Here is an 18758-nt window from a genome sequence, read left to right as displayed (position 1 = left end):
CAAAAATGCAAAGGTGATGAGGTTGCTATATCTCTGAAAAATGCCATTTGTCCAACGAACAAAAATGAAAACTACCCAGTTTTCCAAGTCTGGCTTTTTCTTCTTGTTACTCTCTCTATAATAAAGCACAATTTTATGAATAATTGCATAATTTCCCCCATAATTTACCTCCCTGCCTTCTCTGTTACTGTCACTGTCATCCCGTTGCTCATTGATTTACTCTGGCAGGCACCAGTAACGTCTCCATTGGTGACGTATGGTCCCCCAAGCACCACCAGGAGCATTTCCTGAGCATAGAACTTGGAGTAACCCCTGAGCATCACGGGGTGTGACCCAAAAAGCAAAAAAAAAAAACCAACAAAAACAAACAAACTTAGAATTGAGTTGCCAAATGACCCAGCAATTCCACCCTGCCTTCTCTACTTTTAAAAAATTTCATACATTGTACATGAAATATTTGCATGTATTTTTATTTTTCATATGCTTTAGGAATAGAATATTAGCTGGAGGAGGGCAGGGATTTTGGGTTAATTTATTCTTATCTAGAAGAAAGTCTGGTTCAGTCAATTTAGGAAGAATGTATATTTCCTAGTCTTAATCAATCTCATTCCCTTAGTCTCTTTCTTCAAATATTTTTTCCTTACAGAAAAAGGCAGTTCAGATAGAGAAGGGACCATCAAGTAAAGGAAGCTTGGAGGACCCACTAGGGATGGGAGATGTGTACTGAGAGCAGACTATAGACCGAACATGATGGTCACTTAATACCTGAATTGCAGACCACAACACTCTAAAGGAGAGAGAGAGGGTAAACAGGGAATCCACCTGCCATAGAGGTGGGGGTGGGGGGCAATGGGGGGGATGTGGGAGGGATACTGGGAACATTGGTGGTAGAGAATGGGCACTGGTGGAGGGATGGGTACTCGGTCATTGTATGACTGAAACATAAGCGTGAAAGTTTGTAAGTCTGTAACTGTATCTCACGGTGATTCATTAAAATATCACTATAACACTGTCATCCTATTGTCGATTTACTCAAGTGGGCACCAGTAACGTCTCTATTACACTCAGCCCTGAGATTTTAGTAGCCTATCCTTACTTGTCTTTCCCAACGATTGGAGGCTCTTACAGGGTCAGGGGAATGAGACCTATTGTTACTGTTTTTGGCATATTGAATACACCATGGGGAGCTTGCCAGGGTCTGTCATGTGGGCGGGATACTCTTGGTAGCTTGCTGGGCTCTCTGAGAGGTGTGTATATATCTGTTACTGTATTTGGGATATGAATACACCACAAGGATCTTGCCAGGCTCTCCCAGGGCTCTCCCTGGGCAGTAGACTCTCGGTAGCTTGTCAGATTCTCTAAGAGGGAGAACTAAGCTATTAGATGTCACACAGCTGCAATGTGGCCGCGCGCGCTTCTGGGATCTTGGTTGTATAGTCTTGGATGCTGGCTGTTGATGGCATTACATGGCGTCAGGGGCAGTCTCTTGGTGTGACTGCCTAGCTACTGGAAAATGGGGGATCTGGGTGGAAGAGACCCAGTCCCAATCTGAGCAGCCTTGGAGATCTCAGGCCACTCTCCACACGTTTGGATGAGCCTCACACATGGGGGAGCTGGCAGGGGAACCCAGGTGTGCAGGACGTGGGGCTGAGATCTCCATTAAAATAAAATAATAATAATTAAAAAATATTTTTCCCTACAGAAAAACTATCAAAAATAAGGTCAGACAATGCCTGTGATTTGCTGGACCTTTCTGACTTGTGCAAAAATCAGTTTTCATTGAGACAAACCACATCTATGAAATGGAATCTCAGAGGAAGCCTCTGGTGGCAGTGTCCATTTGACTTTGGAAATCAATTCTGGATTGACATACAGTCTCCTGAAAGTGATGCTTCTTTTGGCCCTTGGCTGTCCACTAGATTCCCGACCAGTCTATGTGTGGACAGCAGCCCACCCCAATTGCAGATTCTGATCACAGCTCTTGGCTCAGCAATGCTTGTCGATGAGAAACATCGAGAGCTCTGCAGACTGGAGGTTGATACATGGCCCAGTCAATGTATGACTTATGAGGCCTATTGCAAGTCTAAGACACTGTATTGATTCTGCAGAATGTACTGGAAACTGACCTTCATCTCACAGAAACCCTGACTTGCTCCTGGGCTGTTTATTCCCAGTGGAGTACTTGCATCATGTAGCTTTGTTCCAAAATCATTAACTTTTATTTCCCTTTATGTTCCATCATGATTTTACCATAGGTATGAGGAGTGGACAAATTGATGTCTTTATTTAGCACAAAAGTATAGGTCCTGCTTCAATGACAGCTTTTCAGAGGTGGTTAATTTTATCTTCTCTCAAGGCATGGTATTAGTGCCTACACACTATTTTCTTGGACACACAGGCATTGTGTCAAAATAAAGCACTTCTGATTTTTATACTACGTATACTAGACCTGTATAGTCTATATACTATGTTGCAAGTACTAGTTTAGACATATTTTTAGTTACCCTGATCAGATTAATCATAATATCAGAGTAGTTGACTTATTTTTCATCATGGTTTGTACCAGCCAGCACATAATGGACCATGGATGAAGTTCTATAAATAATGGTTGAAGTAAGCTTGAGAGGCAAGGTACTGCCAGTCTGTGTTCAGGTCTTCCTTTTATCTATAGAATGAAAGATAGGCTGAAATAGAGCTTTCCTCGCCAGTCATTCCCTTTATTCTTGAAATGTAGGTGTGAACTGGACGTCAAGATACCACCTGGAAAAAATATCCTGTTTCTGGGTTAAGTTATGACACATCATGCCTTTGAATTTCAATCTTGTTTTAAATTATCAGAAGGTGGTATAAAATCTAGCTGTCTGAGAGTAATGACATTTAATGAACTAAAATGACAAGAAGTAGTAGCTGGAAGGAAGCTTATAATTCTTCTGCCAAAGAATGCTTATTATATGGATAAGTAGTGCAGGCTAAGGATTTTGGGTCTTACTCCAGGCCATAGTGCCTGCTGCTCATACGGGAATGAAATTCATGGCTCCCGTGCTCCGGCTTTATATTAGAGCTCAGTCTGGAGGTAGTTACTTGATTTTCCAGGCCTTTATCTAAGGCAGAACATTCTAAGACACCTGTATTTTTATTCAGAGATGACTCGGTGTTCTCACTGAAGTCAGTCAGGCAGGACACAGCAGCCTGCGAATTTGGTTTCTGCAAAACACCTGCTGAGACACTTTTTCATGGCTGTTGATATTCAGAATTGTTCTGTCATCATCCAGATCTTTGCTGCTTCTGTGTTTAGTACACCTGAGGGGAAGAAAATTGAACTGAGAAACAGAAGATGTGAGGACCAAACAACAACAGAAAAATCAGATAAACAGTATCTTTCCAAACCATGCAAAAAGGAAAGAGAAGGATCCAAATCAGTCTCCTAAGAGTGGAGATCCATTTATAATGTTATCTCTCTGCCCGTGACTCCGTGATGACAGAATTAGTATTTATGTGACATTCTAGACTTGTGCTGATGCTCCATCAGAGGGCAGAGGACCTGACAGCCCTTGTACAGGTCACGGTTGTCATTCTATTTGTACACAAGCACACCAGATTATTCTGTAGCATGTGAAGCACTAGGGAGAAAAATTAAAGAGGAAAGAGGTGATTATAGTGGCAGGTGAGCAGCCTTAGACAGTCATAGGAACATCTTAGTTTAAATGCACTTCCAGTTTGTAAGTGCTATTCAGATAGTGCCATATGGAGCAGATGTGGGCAAAGCCAGTAGCACTAAGAAAATGAAGTCACAACTGTGGAAATGAGCATTCTCTCCCTTTTACATGTACTTCATCTTATGCAGATTGCTCTCCAGTAAATGAATACATACTGGACCCCATTTTACTCAATTTAGCAGAATTACATTTATTTTTATTTGTAAAAAGAATTCAGACATAAGGAAGAATATCTATTAAACTTAATTTTCTCTGCAAAGTCAAACAAATCCTTGTATCAGATTTTAACAGTGATTCAAGCAGCAGATCAATTAACACGTTGTTTAAGTCCAATCTATTTAACTTTAAGGAGGACTCTTTCCTTCCCATTGTTTTTATTTTTTTCAACGCACATTTACTCATTACAATTTCTTTTGGTCTTAATTGAAATAGTTTTTGAAGTACCTTCCTGGAAATAACAGAAGGTAATAATGCTATCTCTCTCTTATGGTTTTCATTTTGTGTTAAGCTTAATGGCTTAGCAAAGGCTGTCTCCTACAGGTATTGCGTACGGGTATTTGGAAAACAGAAATAGAGAACTGGACCCTTGTCAGCACAGGAGCTGTGAGAAAGCTGGTCTCTGCGGGGGGCACGGTTGGAGCCAACCATTCCAGAAGGCTCCTAATCCGAGGCATTAGAAGTCAGTGCCAGGGGAAAGGAAAATCTTTGTGACCATTGTACATTGATTTTTTTTTGTTTTGGGCATGATGATGGGCATGAAGTAAGGGGGGGAGAAAGAGAGAGAGTGAGAGAATTAGAGAGAGATAGAGAGATGGAGAGAGAGGAGAGCAGAGAAGAGAGAAGAAAGAGAGAAGAGAGAAGAGAGAAAAAAGCGAGAAGAGAGAAAAGAGAGAAGAGAGAGCTGCCTGACAATACTGTAGCCATAGGATGATCAATCTCTGGACACAAAGACTTTCCTGCAAAGTGTGGTGGGCAAAAGATATGGCCCTCCCAAAGATGTCCATGCCCTGGTCTCTGGAACCTGAGGAGGCAGGATCTTTTAGGGCAGACAGTATCCAGGGGATACAATATCCAGGGGATACAATCTTGAATTCTTCAAGTCTACCCATTCCATTGAATTCACTGCCATCACAGAGCCATGAAGTGGAAGACGCGTGAGGGGGACCTAGTTCTAGGGCCTAGATGCTGCTGTTTCCTGCAGCACCAACCTAGACTGTTACATAAATACTAATTTTAACATCAGGAGTCACAGAGAGAGAAATAACATTTTCAGCGAATCCTTACTCTGAGGAGTCTAATTCCAATCCTTCTCTTTCCTTTTCACTTTGTTTGGCAAGACGGTGCTTATTGGATTCTAGAATTCGGACATCGTAGGATTTTAGCATTGCCTTTGTAGATGGGGGAGGAGTGGGCTAATGAGCCAAGGAGTGTGGGCATTGCAGGGAGAATGTTCTTCGGTTGACTGGTAGGAAGGAATGGAGCTCTCACTCTCCATCACAGGAACTGATTTCAGCCAGTATCCTGCAGGAGCAGGGGAGAAGCTCTCCTACAGCCGCCAGGAAGGAACATCCCTTCCAGGACTGCAGTGCGTGGAGATCTACACCAGAGATCTGACCTACAAAACAGGAAGCCACTATGATTTTGTGGCAATTTGTTAGAGCTGCGATAAGAAGTGAATATAAATGTAATGGAATGAATGCAAAGAGAGCAAGATAGAAACCTCATTTGGGGAGGTCACTTGCAGCCTTTGGAATGTGCTGCCAGGTGGAATAAGGCAGACTGTGTTTGCTCTTACAGTTCGAAAACACCCATTATTGACAGCTCAGGCAAACTTCCGGGTCAGTTCAAGTAACAAATCCAGGCCACATCCTCACAAAGAGTCAGCCTTGTTATATTTTATTGTGGAATAGAGCTTTTCATTTTCAGAGAGGTCTAGGAGGACGAGACAAAGCCTCTTTGTGGGGGGTATTAAAATAATTTTCAAATTATTTTAGCGAACTATTTCTCTCCTTGCTTCTGGGTAAATGTCATATGCAAAATATATCAATTGCTGTCACTCAAACTTCTGAAAGCAATCAATCATTTGTGACAGAAAAATGATGTGCCCGGCAGTTAGGTCAAGTTTGGTGCCAACTCCTTTGCTTTCTTCATCTTTTTAAATCCTGTAAAAAATCCCTGCTGCGGGGTAGTCTTTTTAAGACTCACTCTGAGTTCATTTTCTCCTTCTGCCTGGTCCTCTCGTGATGGGGGGGGGGGGTGCTTTCAGCAACCGCCTGGTTATTCCATAGGATCCAGTGTTGGGATTCTCCTGACCAAAGAGGCCCAGGGAAATTCTCGCTGTCTGTGCCTGGATTATTGTTAACTTTCGCTTGTAATTTCACCTGTGTGATTTTGATGCGTTATTAACTTTTTGCTTTCATTTTGGACCACACCGAGAAGCTGGGCTGGGGTGGGTGTGGGTGGGGGGATTAGGTCTGAGCCTCCTGCATGCTAAGTGTGCGTTCAGCCCATTGGACTCTCTCACTCCGACCTCCAGCTATTTTAACATTTTGACATCACTTCTGTCTTCCAGAACATAAATTGATCTTTGAGGTACTGTCTAAGAGTCCATGAAAGTTCTCCAAACAGTGGGGCTGGAGGATAGCACAGTGGGTAGGGCGTTTGCCTTGCATGCGGCCGACCCGGGTTTGATTCCCAGCACCCTATATGGTCCCCTGAGCACCACCAGGAGTAATTCCTGAGTGCAGAGCCAGAGTAACCCCTGTGCATTGCCAGGGTGTGACCCAAAAAGCAAAAAAAAAAAGTTCTCCAAACAGAGGTCAGAGGTCCGTCTTATGAGATTCATCCTGCGTTCATGCAGACTCCTTCAATAGGGGCAAGCAGTGACATTGGACCTGCTTGTTGTGTTGTACACAAGTCAACCAGTTCTCTCCCTGCTCTGGCCCAGGCCCCTGTGGACTGAATTATATCTCCCCTAATTCACATATTGAAGCCCTGCCTGCATTGCAAGTCTGTTCAGAGATAGGAGCCGACATAGGGGATTTAAGATGTGGGCTCCTGAGGGTGGGTCCTGAGAGGACAGGACTAGGTCCTGACAAGAAGGAGCAGCCCTAGCGCAGAACGGATTCTGCCACAGAGGGGAGTCTAGTAGGGGTTCTCACCGGAAACTGAATTTGCCGGCTTCTTGATCATAATTTCCTGCCTACATATTTGTGAGAAAAACACATTTCAGTGGTTTAAGCCACACAGTTGGCAGTATTTCGTTAGAGAGGCCCTAGCAGATTAATGAGAGACTGCCCCAAGTCCTTGAAGCAAATTAAGCTTAGGACATGTGGCAGTGTTTATCTTATGTTTGGAAGCAAATATCTCTGACTATTGTGTCAAAAGGGATGGCGAGAGGAGGGCTAGGATGGAGTGGCATGGTAGCCGAGAGGCACTGTTTTCATGGGTGTGGGGAACAAAGACATTTTTCAACACTTGTATATGTAGAGTCAAAATGACCTTCTAAATTGTCAAGTTTTTAAACACACAAGGATAGAAAATGTTTCTCAGTGGTAGTGCAAAGAGGTGGGGTTGGGGTTAATAGACTAAAAGCTCTTAGATTCTAAGTAAGATGGTGCACTATTAAGTTGACAGTGTTCATTTTATTATTCATACTATAACCTCTAAGTTATCCTTAAAATATGCAAGGATATGTAACTAAAAAACCAATAAAAGAGTTTAAATGTTACGCTAAAATTATTTCATTAACTCAAAATGAGGCAGAAAAGAAGGGCTAGAAAGAAGGGAAACACGTGATCAAATAGTAAGATGGTAAATCAAAATCAAGTTTTTAAAAGTGTATTCAGTGTGAGTAGAATAAATATGCCAGTTAAATGGCAGTGATTGTCAGGAGGGGAGGAAGCAATATCCAATTAAACACTATTTGCAGGAACATGCTTCAATTATAAAAGCAGATGAAGAGTGACTAACAGGATGGAAAAGAAAAACCACTCAAACCACACGCATGAGAAAGCTAGGATGGCTGTATTAACACCAGGTACCTGGGCCTTGGGCTGGAGCAATAGCCTAGCCGTAGGGCATTCGCCTTTCATGCAGCCAACCCTAGTTCGATTCCTCCACCCCTCTCGGAGAGCCCAGCAAGCTACTGAGAGTATCGAGCCCCAGCGGCAGAGCCTGGCAAGCTACCCGTGGCGTATTCGATATGCCAAAAATAGTAACAATAAGTCTCACAATGAGAGACTTTACAGGTGCCCGCTTGAACAAATCAATGGGCAATGGGATGACAGTGACCTGGGCCTTAGCACAGGAACTGTATTGTCAGAGAGAAAGAGGGACGTGCCCATGGGGCACAGCAGGGAGGGTACTTGCCTTGCATGAGGCTGACCGGGGTTCGGTCCCAGCATCCCATATGGTCCCCTGAGCACCGCCAGGAGTGATTCCTGAGTAACAGGAATGCCAGGAGTAACATCTGAGCATGCTGGGGGTGACCCAAAAAGACAAAAATAAAAAAAAACCCAAAAAGAGGGATGTGTCCTAATGAAAAAAAAAAAGACATATTAACTTATCACCTAGAGATGACTTTTACTGATAGACATTGCCTAAAAATGGAGCTTCAAATTCCTTGAAGGAAAAATGTCCAGAACTAAAGGGAAAAATAGACCGGTTATACAATCTTAGAGATAATATCATGTCCTTTCCCCCTCTTTAAAAAAATATTTATTTTGGATTTGGGGTCACACTTGGTGTTCAGGGATTACTCTTGGCTTTGCAGTTGGGGCTTCCTCCTGGCTCTGGTTGTGCTTGGAGATCCATATGCTGGGAACTGAGCCAGGGTCAGCTGTATGCAAGGCACTGGACCATGACCTCTGTAGTATCTCTGGGCTCAACATGTCCTTTTAATAACTGATGGAACGGTCAAAAAATCAGTAAAGAATAAAAGATGTCAATGGCATTATTGACATATTTATATAATGAATGTTTATAAAAGATAACATTTTACTACTTGATACATTCTTTCCAGTGGCATGGGGCTTTCAGTAAATGCTGGTCTGTATATTTGTATATGTATATGTACACACTCATATACACATATATATGCGCATATATGTATATATACACATATGTATATATATGTGTGCAGATATATAAAGATTTGTAAATTGATGCCACTGTTTGGGAATCTATAGTTAAGCTAAATGTATGCCTCCCTTCTGGAGCAGCAGATCTATTCATAAGTATATATCAAGAGTATAGAATCTGCTCAAAATCCCACCAAAAGATCTGAGAATGGCTGGCTCTGCAGTTTATTCATCAAACCATATAACACAGAGAAACCAAATTTTGTTCATAGAAGCAATGTGGATGAATCTCACTGCTAGAATGAAACACCCAAGAGCCCAGTCATTCATGTGTATGTCCTACTGCACAATTCCTTTTATGAGATGTTCAGGACAAGCCACGCACGATGATCAGAGGCAGAAAAGTGTCAGAACATCCGCTGCTGCCTGTCAAGGGCACAGGAGCATTTTAAAGGCCAGGGTTTAGGGTTGGGTATCAGTTCTGACTTGACCATGTAAAGAAAACTGACGTCCGAGGCAGGAGAACTGACTGATCCAGCTCCAGCGGCCCAGATGCAGAAAACCCAACTTTATAAACAACACGAGTCACAGGGACCTTGGTTTCCTTCTCCTGTGCAGTGCTAGGACCCGGGCTGACCCCCACTGGAGAGCAGATGGGCTGATCACCCCTTCTCCTCCCCACTCAGTGCTTCCTTTCCAAACCTGATGGTGTGAACTGCATGCTCCTTTGGACGGGGGCTTGTCACAGATGACCTTTCATCAGCAACCTAGAGATTTCCTTCTTACAATTTTTTTTTATTTTTAAATTAAAAAAAATTTATTGAATCACTGTGAGATAGTTACAAGCTTTCATGTTTGGATTGCAACCACACAATGATCAAACACCCATCCTCCACCCGTGCACATTCCCCACTACCAATATCCCCGGTATACCCCCCTTTCCCACCCTCCCCCTGTCTCCATGGCAGACAGTATTCCCTATATTCTCTCTCTATTTTTGGGCTTTATGGCTCCACCCAGAGATTTTCATGAGCGTACTGCATCAGTGCCGCCGTGAGACTTTGTGAGACATACAAACTGCTTTGAGCTCTTTAGACACAAGTGCCATAAGCAGATATACCTTTGGAAGATGGCCTTTGATGTGCAAATTTTTTTTGAGCAGTTCAGATTGTGAACTTGTGAAAACTTATTCTGTGTGTGTGTTTGTGTGTGTGTGTGTGTGTGTGTGTGTGTGCGTGAGTGTGCGCTAGCAGTTCCTACTTCTCAGACATCTCTTTCCATTGGCTGCCCCTTCGGGACCTCTGTCCTGCCAGGGAAGGTCAGCCAGTTGAGGCTGCTCTTCATACCAGCCCGGACAAGGGTGGGAAGGCCTACAGGAGGAGCGTGGTTGAATCGGATCACATGTTGTGGATTTTCCTGGAGTGTCATAGCTGGAGTGACATCGAATCTGCCTCAGACACACCAACATGTGTCTGTCTGTCAGTGCGGACTCAGACCTGAGTTTGAACAGTAACTGTGGAACACGGGGTGAGTTACTAACACTAAGTTTTCTTGTTTCTTAAATGTAACTAACAGTTGTTTCCTCCCAGGGTTATGGTGAGGTTAGACATTTAGAACCATGTCAGGCATATTGCAAGGCCTCACTGAAGAATGGTGTTGTTTTACTGCCATGTTGTTGCTTCTGCAGGCATTAAACTTAGTGGAATTCTGACCTCCTCCCTCCATAAATATACGGGGAAACATCAGTACACAGTTATGCACAATTAAATGAGTTCTTTTGCTCCATACTTTCTGGATAATGGGGCTTATCAATTCTTCATAAAGCACTTTGGATTCTGGAGCTAAAACTCCAAAGAAGTTTAATGACTAAATAAAATTTAAATGCCATTAGTACTTCACATAATTATCGCAAAGTGCCAGAGGGATATTTGGAAAATAAATAAATTGAGTTGGTTATTTTGTTCTCTTTAAGATTTCTACCAAGATGTTAGCAGACAGAAAGCCAGTAAAAATACTGTATGAAATTTATTTTTGTTTAAATTTTTTAAAATCCCACATCACTTAGCTCAGGAGGATGAGATTCTAAGAGAGCTTCAGAGTAGTTTATTAGCTTTTAGAATAACAGCCAGCTTTGTGAATTGCCTAATTACACCCAACTTTGGTGCTATTGACATTCTGCACAGTCACTGTAGGGTAGTTCACACATGGTGCATGCATGCTGTAGTTTAACCGACAGTCATTCTTACTTACTGTCTGGGGAATTTAGGGGCCATTGTCAAAATAATTGGCATAGAAACCCAAAGCGATTTCCCCTTAATAAATAACAATATTTCACTTGAACAGTGTATATTAAGAAGGAGCCTAGAGAAGGTCCAGGGGACTGTTGCTGAAGAATAAAATGATTATAAAAACGTCTTGTTAATTTCCCACAATCGTAGCTTCAGTGAAAGAGGAAGTGAAAGATGACAAAGAAAAAATGGTATGAAATTCTCACATCTCTTTGGAAGAAGGAGGAATTTGACTCGAGGGACACAAAGGCTGGAATTTATTTCATCTATGCAAGCCATGACTACAAATTTACACGTATTGTCTGATTTGTATCATTCATGCCCCTCAGAGGAAGTGCTTAATGAAACTGCAGTAATTTTTCTTCAGAAAATATTGACCACTCCTGTGCTAGACCTGATGCAGGTCATCCGGCTTCAGTAATGGTGAGATCAAGGGACCTCCTTCCTGCGGTCTTCTGGAGACCAAGGGTCACCAACATGCAGATGGAAATAATAATGTTTTCAGGAAGTCGGGAGAGTATGAATAAACAAAGAATGATCTGAACTATTTCTAAGCATAATTGATTTGTAGAAATGCATTCTTGACAACAGTCAGTGTATCACTGAAATTGGCAGATTTCCCAGGATTTTAGAGTGTCGGGGTGGATGACTCCAGCTCCTTTATGATCAGGATCCCACTCTCCCCACGTCAGGGTGAGGCACTGAACTGCAACAGGTGCAGAGCATAGCTGGGCGCAAAGAGAGGACTCCGGAAGACCATGTGCTACTTGCAATCTTGGGGCTTTTAAGAACAGCATATTTTCCTGTTCAAATATTCAAATACACACACATGCGTACACACATATGTCACTGTTTCTGGATCACAGCTACCAAAAGCTTTAGAGTGTTATTTATACTTTTTAAAAAAAATTTAATAAGTAGTTCACAATATTTGATTACGCTTAATATTCAAACACCAATCCCACCACCATACACCTTCTCACCACCATATTTTGGGTGTTTCCATCCCCAATCCCTGCCCCAAAGCAGAATCGAAATAATATTTCCTCTAAGGTTGGTTGCCTCCTACTTTGAATCCCATCAAATGTGGTTCACTGCTCTTGGAGTCCGGGTAGGGCGTGTCCTATGAAGTGTCTCACGGCCACAAATGTGGCCTCCCCGTACAGAAAAGTTCACTCTTGGGTGAGGCTTGGCCGGAGCGTGCTGAGAGCAGCCGTGAGCATCGCAGTGGTTGAGTTCTGGAGGTTTTTCGCTGCTGGGGCTGGGTCCCTTGGGGTGGGGAGGGTCTCACCTGCCTCCCTCTGGGGCACCCTGAGTGAAATGGCCTGGTTCAGGGTCTGGCAGCATGGTTATGGCGAGCGTCATCTAGAGTGTCACTACATGTTGAGAGTGATAAAGGTGTTCCTTCGTTATGTGAGAGATTTAGAGATGATATCCTTTGTAATAAATCAGTGATTTATTTTGTTTGCTTTTTTGACCACACTCGGCTGTGCTCAGGCTGTGTATCTGGGGTGCTGGGAATTGAACTTGGGTCTGCTGCTCGCAAGGCAAGGGCCCTCTCTGCCGTATGATCTCTCCAGACACTCGCTTGTCAGTGATCTGATGAGAAAACAGGATTCCTGGACTCTGGGAGTTACTCTTAATAAATTAGCGGACCCCGAGGAGGTGGATGGTGGCAGCGTCCAGGCTGGAGCAGGCTGGTGAGAGGCTCAGGGAACAGTCTGTGCTTGTCACTGGCATGTGGAGCTGGAGGGTGGTCTTGGGAGACTGACCCCACAACATCTATGGAGTCTGGTCCTGTGTCTGGTGGATCTGGTCAATGCTGAGTTGGCATCGTGGATTCCTCGCTGGTGCCCGGGAGCTGCTTGCTTGGCATGGGAAACCCTTCCTGCATACCCATGGCGTAATTGGGCCAAGGAATTCTCTTAGTCCTGGACTCTCTTCTCCCAGCTCCCATCAGGGTTCTGCCAGCGTCCACAGAGGGCCTGGAGGCGTGTTTCTGCCGGTGAGCTCTGAGCGATCTCTGAAAGAGGGTCGGGCCAGGGGCCTGGAGGATCTGGAGTGAGGAATCTGGCGGCCGAGGGGGCAGACTGCAGAAGAAAGTTGGCACTGTTGCCTTCTGTGGTCCTTCTCACTGTTGAAATCCGCACAGAGACAGAGGGCGCCCAGCCCGGGAAGCTGTCCCTCGCCCTCCCCCTTCCTCCCTGTCTGGAGGACCCCATCCAGCCCTTAGCAGCCCCAGGGAGTCATTCCCAAGGGTCCGGCCCAGGACTGCGGCTGACTAGCTTCTTGCTGTGACTGGCGGGATCTGTCTCATTCATTGCCCACTGGTTTGCCAGTGACCAGAGACCCCCTCAGCCTATCCAGGGGAAGCAGAAATTCCGTGAGAGCATGCAGAGGTCACTGCCATTATGTAAGACAGTGGATCACAGTCTTTGCAACTGAAATGTGTAAAACAGCCTGGATGCTATACAGACCATGAAATCAGAACAGCTGGTGCCATGGCCCAGGCTTTGGTATATCTTAAAATCTTCCCGTAGGCTTCTCATGGGTGACCAGGGTTGCAACTGGCTAATTTAATGATTCAGCTTGTCTGCACTCAATAGTTAAAAGCAGTGATTAAGTCTGAGGGTAAAGCAGTAGAATGAGGACATAGTATGTTAATGTTGGGAAAAAAAAGGATTAAACTTCTAAGTAGATTAAGTAGATCAACAACAAAAAATTGTTTCTGAAATAATTTATTTTACAATGAATTTCGCAATTTAGTAAGAGAATTAAAAAAATAGATCATTGGCCAGAACCCATTTATTGTCTTGGAAAACCAGTTGGAAAGAGTAGCTTAAAGAGAGATAAATAAAAATATGTAGAAATTAAAAATGCAAATAATTAACTGATGATCAAGGGGGAAGTAAATAGAGGATAGATAATAAGAGAAATAGCTGAACCTTCTTGTGAGTGGAAGAACAGCTTGAACCTAAAATTTAAAAGAGCTCAATGTCCCCAATTAGTTTGAAAATTGAATCATGAAATCCCGTTGATCGTTGAATTTTTCGAGCGGTCTCAGTAACCTCTCCATTCGTCCTATCCGTGAGATTTTAGAAGCCTCTTTCTACTCGGCCTTCCCAACGATGCTGCATTGGAGGCTCTTTCAGAGTCATTCTCCTGACCCTTGAAAATTGAAAGTCCCAACTATTAAGGGAGTGATATAAGAACAAAATATCACTTATAATTAACTTTAAGACCAGATTTCTAAGGAATAAATAATAAATCACTGTCATCCTGTTGCTCATCGATTTGTTGAGCGGGCACCAGTAATGTCTCTCATTGAGAGACTTATTGTTACTGTTTTTGACATATCCAATACTCACGGGTAGCTTGCCAGGCTCTGCCGCGCAGGCTCGACTCTCTCGGTAGCTTGCCGCGCTCTCTGAGAGGGGCAGAATCGAACTCGGGTCGGCCCTGTGAAAGGCGAACGCCCAACCGCTATGCTATCGCTCCAGCCCAAATAATAAATAAGGGATATATGTCTAATTTTAAGGAAAAAATTTATAGTCAAGGTGTTATTCTCTTAATAATTGAGATTTTATTCTCTGTCCTTGGGTATGAGTCTCAGAGTATGTATTTTTTTATAGCCTACAAATGAGTCCAGTCATTCTGTGTGTCCTTCTCCCTCTGACTCATTCCACTCAGCACAGTTCTCTCCATGTCCATCCATTTATATGCTAATTTCTTGACTTCATTTTTCCTGATGACTGTGTAATATTCCATTGTGTAGATGTACCATAGTTCTTTATCCAGTCATCTGTTCTCAGGCACTCGGGTTGCCTCCAGATTCTGGCTATGGTGAACAGTGCTGCAATGAACATAGAAGTGCAGATGGCTTTTCTGCTGTGTATTTTTTTGGCCCCCACGGTATATTCCCAGAAGTGGTATTGTTGGGTCAGTGAAACAAGGGCCAGGAGAATTGGTCCATGATTAGAAGTTTGCCGCAAGTGGTGGTGGGGGAGGCAGCTAGGATAGAGAAGCGTCCACTATGCCAGAGATAGTTGGAATTGATCACTCTGGATAAGAACTGAGTGCTGAAAGTAGGTAAAGGGACAAACATGATAACCTTTCAGTATCTGTGTTGCAAACCATAATGCCCATAAAGGGGGGGAGGGAGGGAGAGACAGAGAGAGAGGGAGGGAGGGAGAGAGAGAGAGGGAGGGAGAGGAAGAGGGAGAGGAAGGGAGAAGGAGGGGGGAGGGGAAGGGAGAGGGAGAGAGAGGAAGGGAGAGGGAGAGAGAGGAAGGGAGAGGGAGAGAGAGAGGCAAGGGGGGCAGGCAGGCAGAGAGCAAGAAGAGTGCCTACCATAGAGGCAAGCTGGGGGGTGGGGGATGGGAGAGAAACTGGGGACATTGGTGGTGGGAAATATATATACGCTGGTGAAGGAACGGGTGATGGAACATTGTATGACTGAAGCCCAATCATGAACAACATTGTAACAGTGTATCTCACTGTGCTTGAAATCTTCTCATAGGCTTCTTATGGAGGATCAGGGTTGCAGACGGCTAATTTAATATGATTCAGCTGGTCTGCACTCAGTAATTATATATATGTGTATATATATACACACATTATATACATACAAACTTTTTTTGATCTTTGGAAGCCTTATTTATTATGTATATATGTATATATTTATACATATATGCAGCCTCTAAAGATCAAAAAAGAAAGTTTATTATCTTAGGGAAAAATATTTTTTAGGAGGTTATTCTCTTTGGGGGACTGGAGCGATAACACAGCGGGTAGAGTCTTTGTCTTGCATGCGGTCGACCCAGGTTTGATTCCCCGGTCCCTCTCGGAGAGCCTGGCAAGCTACTGAGAGTATCCCGCCCACACGGCAGAGCCTGGCAAGCTACTTGTGGTGTATTCGATATACCAAAAATAGTAACAACAAGTCTCACAATGGAGACGTTACTGGTGCCCACTCAAACAAATCAATGAACAACGGATGACAATGAGAGTGACAGTGATTCTCTCTGGGGTCAGAGAAGTAGTACAGAAGTAGTACATTGCTTTGCATGTGGCCCGCCCGGGGTTGGATCCCCCGCATCACCTCTGGTCCCTGGAGCACCACCAGGAGTAATTCCTGAGTGCAGAACCACCAGTAACCCCCTGAGCATCGCCAGGTATGACCCAAAAATGAAACCAAAACAAAGTAAGTTTTTCTCTTAGGAAAAACAATTTTAGAGGATACGAGATTTAGTTGGCTTGTCATCTCTCATCTGTACTCGTGGTTTTCAACCTTTTTACACCTGCGGGGCAGTGAGAATACGAGAAATAGTTCATGGACTTCTAGAGCAGAGCTCAAACCCATTTTGTAGGGTCTCAAATTTTCCAGCGTAATGAAACAAGAAGGAGCTTGCTTCTGAGGCTCTCGGCGCAGCTTCGGCAAACAGTGCGCGTGGCACAGTTCACTGCAGGGCGCTCTGGATGGGGCTGGGAAACGCGGTTCTGGGGCTGCTCTGTCCCGCGCGGCTCTGCGCCACGGCCCGCAGGACCACGGGTTAAGTGGAGGCAACATTTTTGCAGACGGGCAGGACATTTTGGCAGACTAATATTAGTCCTCAGATAGTTGAAAACCACCGGTCTGTGCCATTCGTGAAATTATTCAAGTATCTAAGATGGGGAGAAGCCTGTGACTCGGCGCTCGAGAGGGAGCGGTTGGCCGGCCAGGCAGGCACAGAAGCGCAGACACAGTTCCTCCTGCTGCTGGGAAATACAGACGAAGCAGGAGGCTGCCTCTAGGTTCATCGTTAGGGAAGTGTGTTTTTGCAATAGCTTTATAACCAGTAGTATGATACCCTTTGCAAAGAAATCAGGCAGGTGGATGGTGGGCGTGGGGAATACGGTGAAAAGAAATTTACTGAAAAAAATAAAACATGCCAAACAACAATAAATAGATCTAATGAGATTAAAGTACAAGACTAAAGCCAAATGTATATATATATATGTGTGTGTGTATATGTATGTATATATATATATGATATGATTGCAAAACATGCAAAATACTGATGGAATTTCTAAGTCAGAGACGCTTAAATACAAACTGCACAAAGAAGATAGTGATGTTTTAAATAGCCAAGACTGTGTTACTTAAATACACCATGAAAAATAGAATTTTCTAAAGTACATAGATATATGGGAATTAGAACTTTTTATTTAACAAAAAATGAGATAGAGTCGAGGGAAAAGGGAGGAAGTGGAGATAGGGGAGGGGAAAGGGAGGAAGAGAAACTTTCCTACTATGGAAAATAGGAAAACCAAGGGACTGTAATCATTGATACGATGTTCAAATGCAGCCAAGTGACTTGTGATATTAAATTCCCTTAGGGCCGGGGAGGCGGCTCAGAAGAGTAGAGCCTGGCTGCATGCCTGAGACCCCGAGCACTGCCAGGGTGGTCCTGGTGACCCCCACACCGCAGGGCCAAGTCTCATTGCATGGTCTGGCCCTGACATTTAGCAGTCAGGACTGGTTGGCTGGTGTTGCTGGCAATGGCCCTGGGTCCCCTGAGCCTTGGGACTGCAAACTCTGCCCCCTCGAGAATTTCCCTTAATCATGTCAGTACTTGCTGCATGATGAGTAGAATGCTAAGCAACTGAGGAACCTTAAAAACCTTAATTCTCCTTGGAAAAAAATACAGTGTGACTTGTGCATATCATGTTTGTCATGATTCATGCATGTCATATCTTATTTCCCTTCCTTCCTTCCTTCCTTCCTCCCTCCCTCCCTCCCTCTCTCTCCTTCCTTCCTTTCTTCCTGTCTTTCTTTCTTTCTTCCTGTCTTTTTTCTTTCTTTCTCTCTCTTTCTTTCTTTCTTTCTTTCTTTCTTTCTTTCTTTCTTTCTTTCTTTCTTTCTTTCTTTCTTTCTTTCTTTCTTTCTTTCTTTCTTTCTTTCTTTCTTTCTTTCTTTCTTTCTTTCTTTCTTTCTTTCTTTCTTTCTTTCTTTCTTTCTCCCTTTCTTCCTTTCTTCCTTTCCTTTTTGGACCATAACTGGCAATGCTCAGGTGTTACTCCTGGCTCTGCACTCCTGGTGGTGCTTGGGGGTTCATATAGGATGTTGGGGGATCCAACCCTGGCCTGGCACACAAAAGGCAGATGCCCTGCTGCCGTGCTATCTCTCTGGCCCTGTTTCTCTCTTTTTTTTTAAATTAAAAAACTATGATTTACAAAGTTACTGGTAGTTGAGTTTTAGACATATAATATTTCAACACCAATTCCACCACCAATGTAACTTCCCTTGACCAGTGTTTCCATATTCCTTCCCACCCCAACCCCTACCCCATCCCAGCTCGTCAGCTTTACAGGCACATGACAGATTTTCAGTGATTACAGGTTAAATATCATATTTTCAGTTATGTTGAGTGTGTGTTTGGACATGTGGCCATACCTCCTCTCACTCACACCACCAGTATAACTGAAGCTCTGATGCCTGCTCACCCATCACTTCCCGTTCTCTTTTTCCTTCCTAGCTTCCTTTTCTTCTCTGTCTTTCTCCTTTCTAAATACTGGGGTCAAGGGTGGTGTAGTCATCCCCATTTACGATAGTGCATTTCCTCATCTATTGGATAAGTTAGATCATCCTGTGTTTGTCTTTTTTCTTCTGGATTACTTCACTCAACATGATA

Source organism: Sorex araneus, chromosome 8, assembly GCF_027595985.1.
Source record: "Sorex araneus isolate mSorAra2 chromosome 8, mSorAra2.pri, whole genome shotgun sequence".
Classification (NCBI taxonomy): domain Eukaryota; kingdom Metazoa; phylum Chordata; class Mammalia; order Eulipotyphla; family Soricidae; genus Sorex; species Sorex araneus.
Note: the sequence above shows the minus strand (reverse complement) of the source record.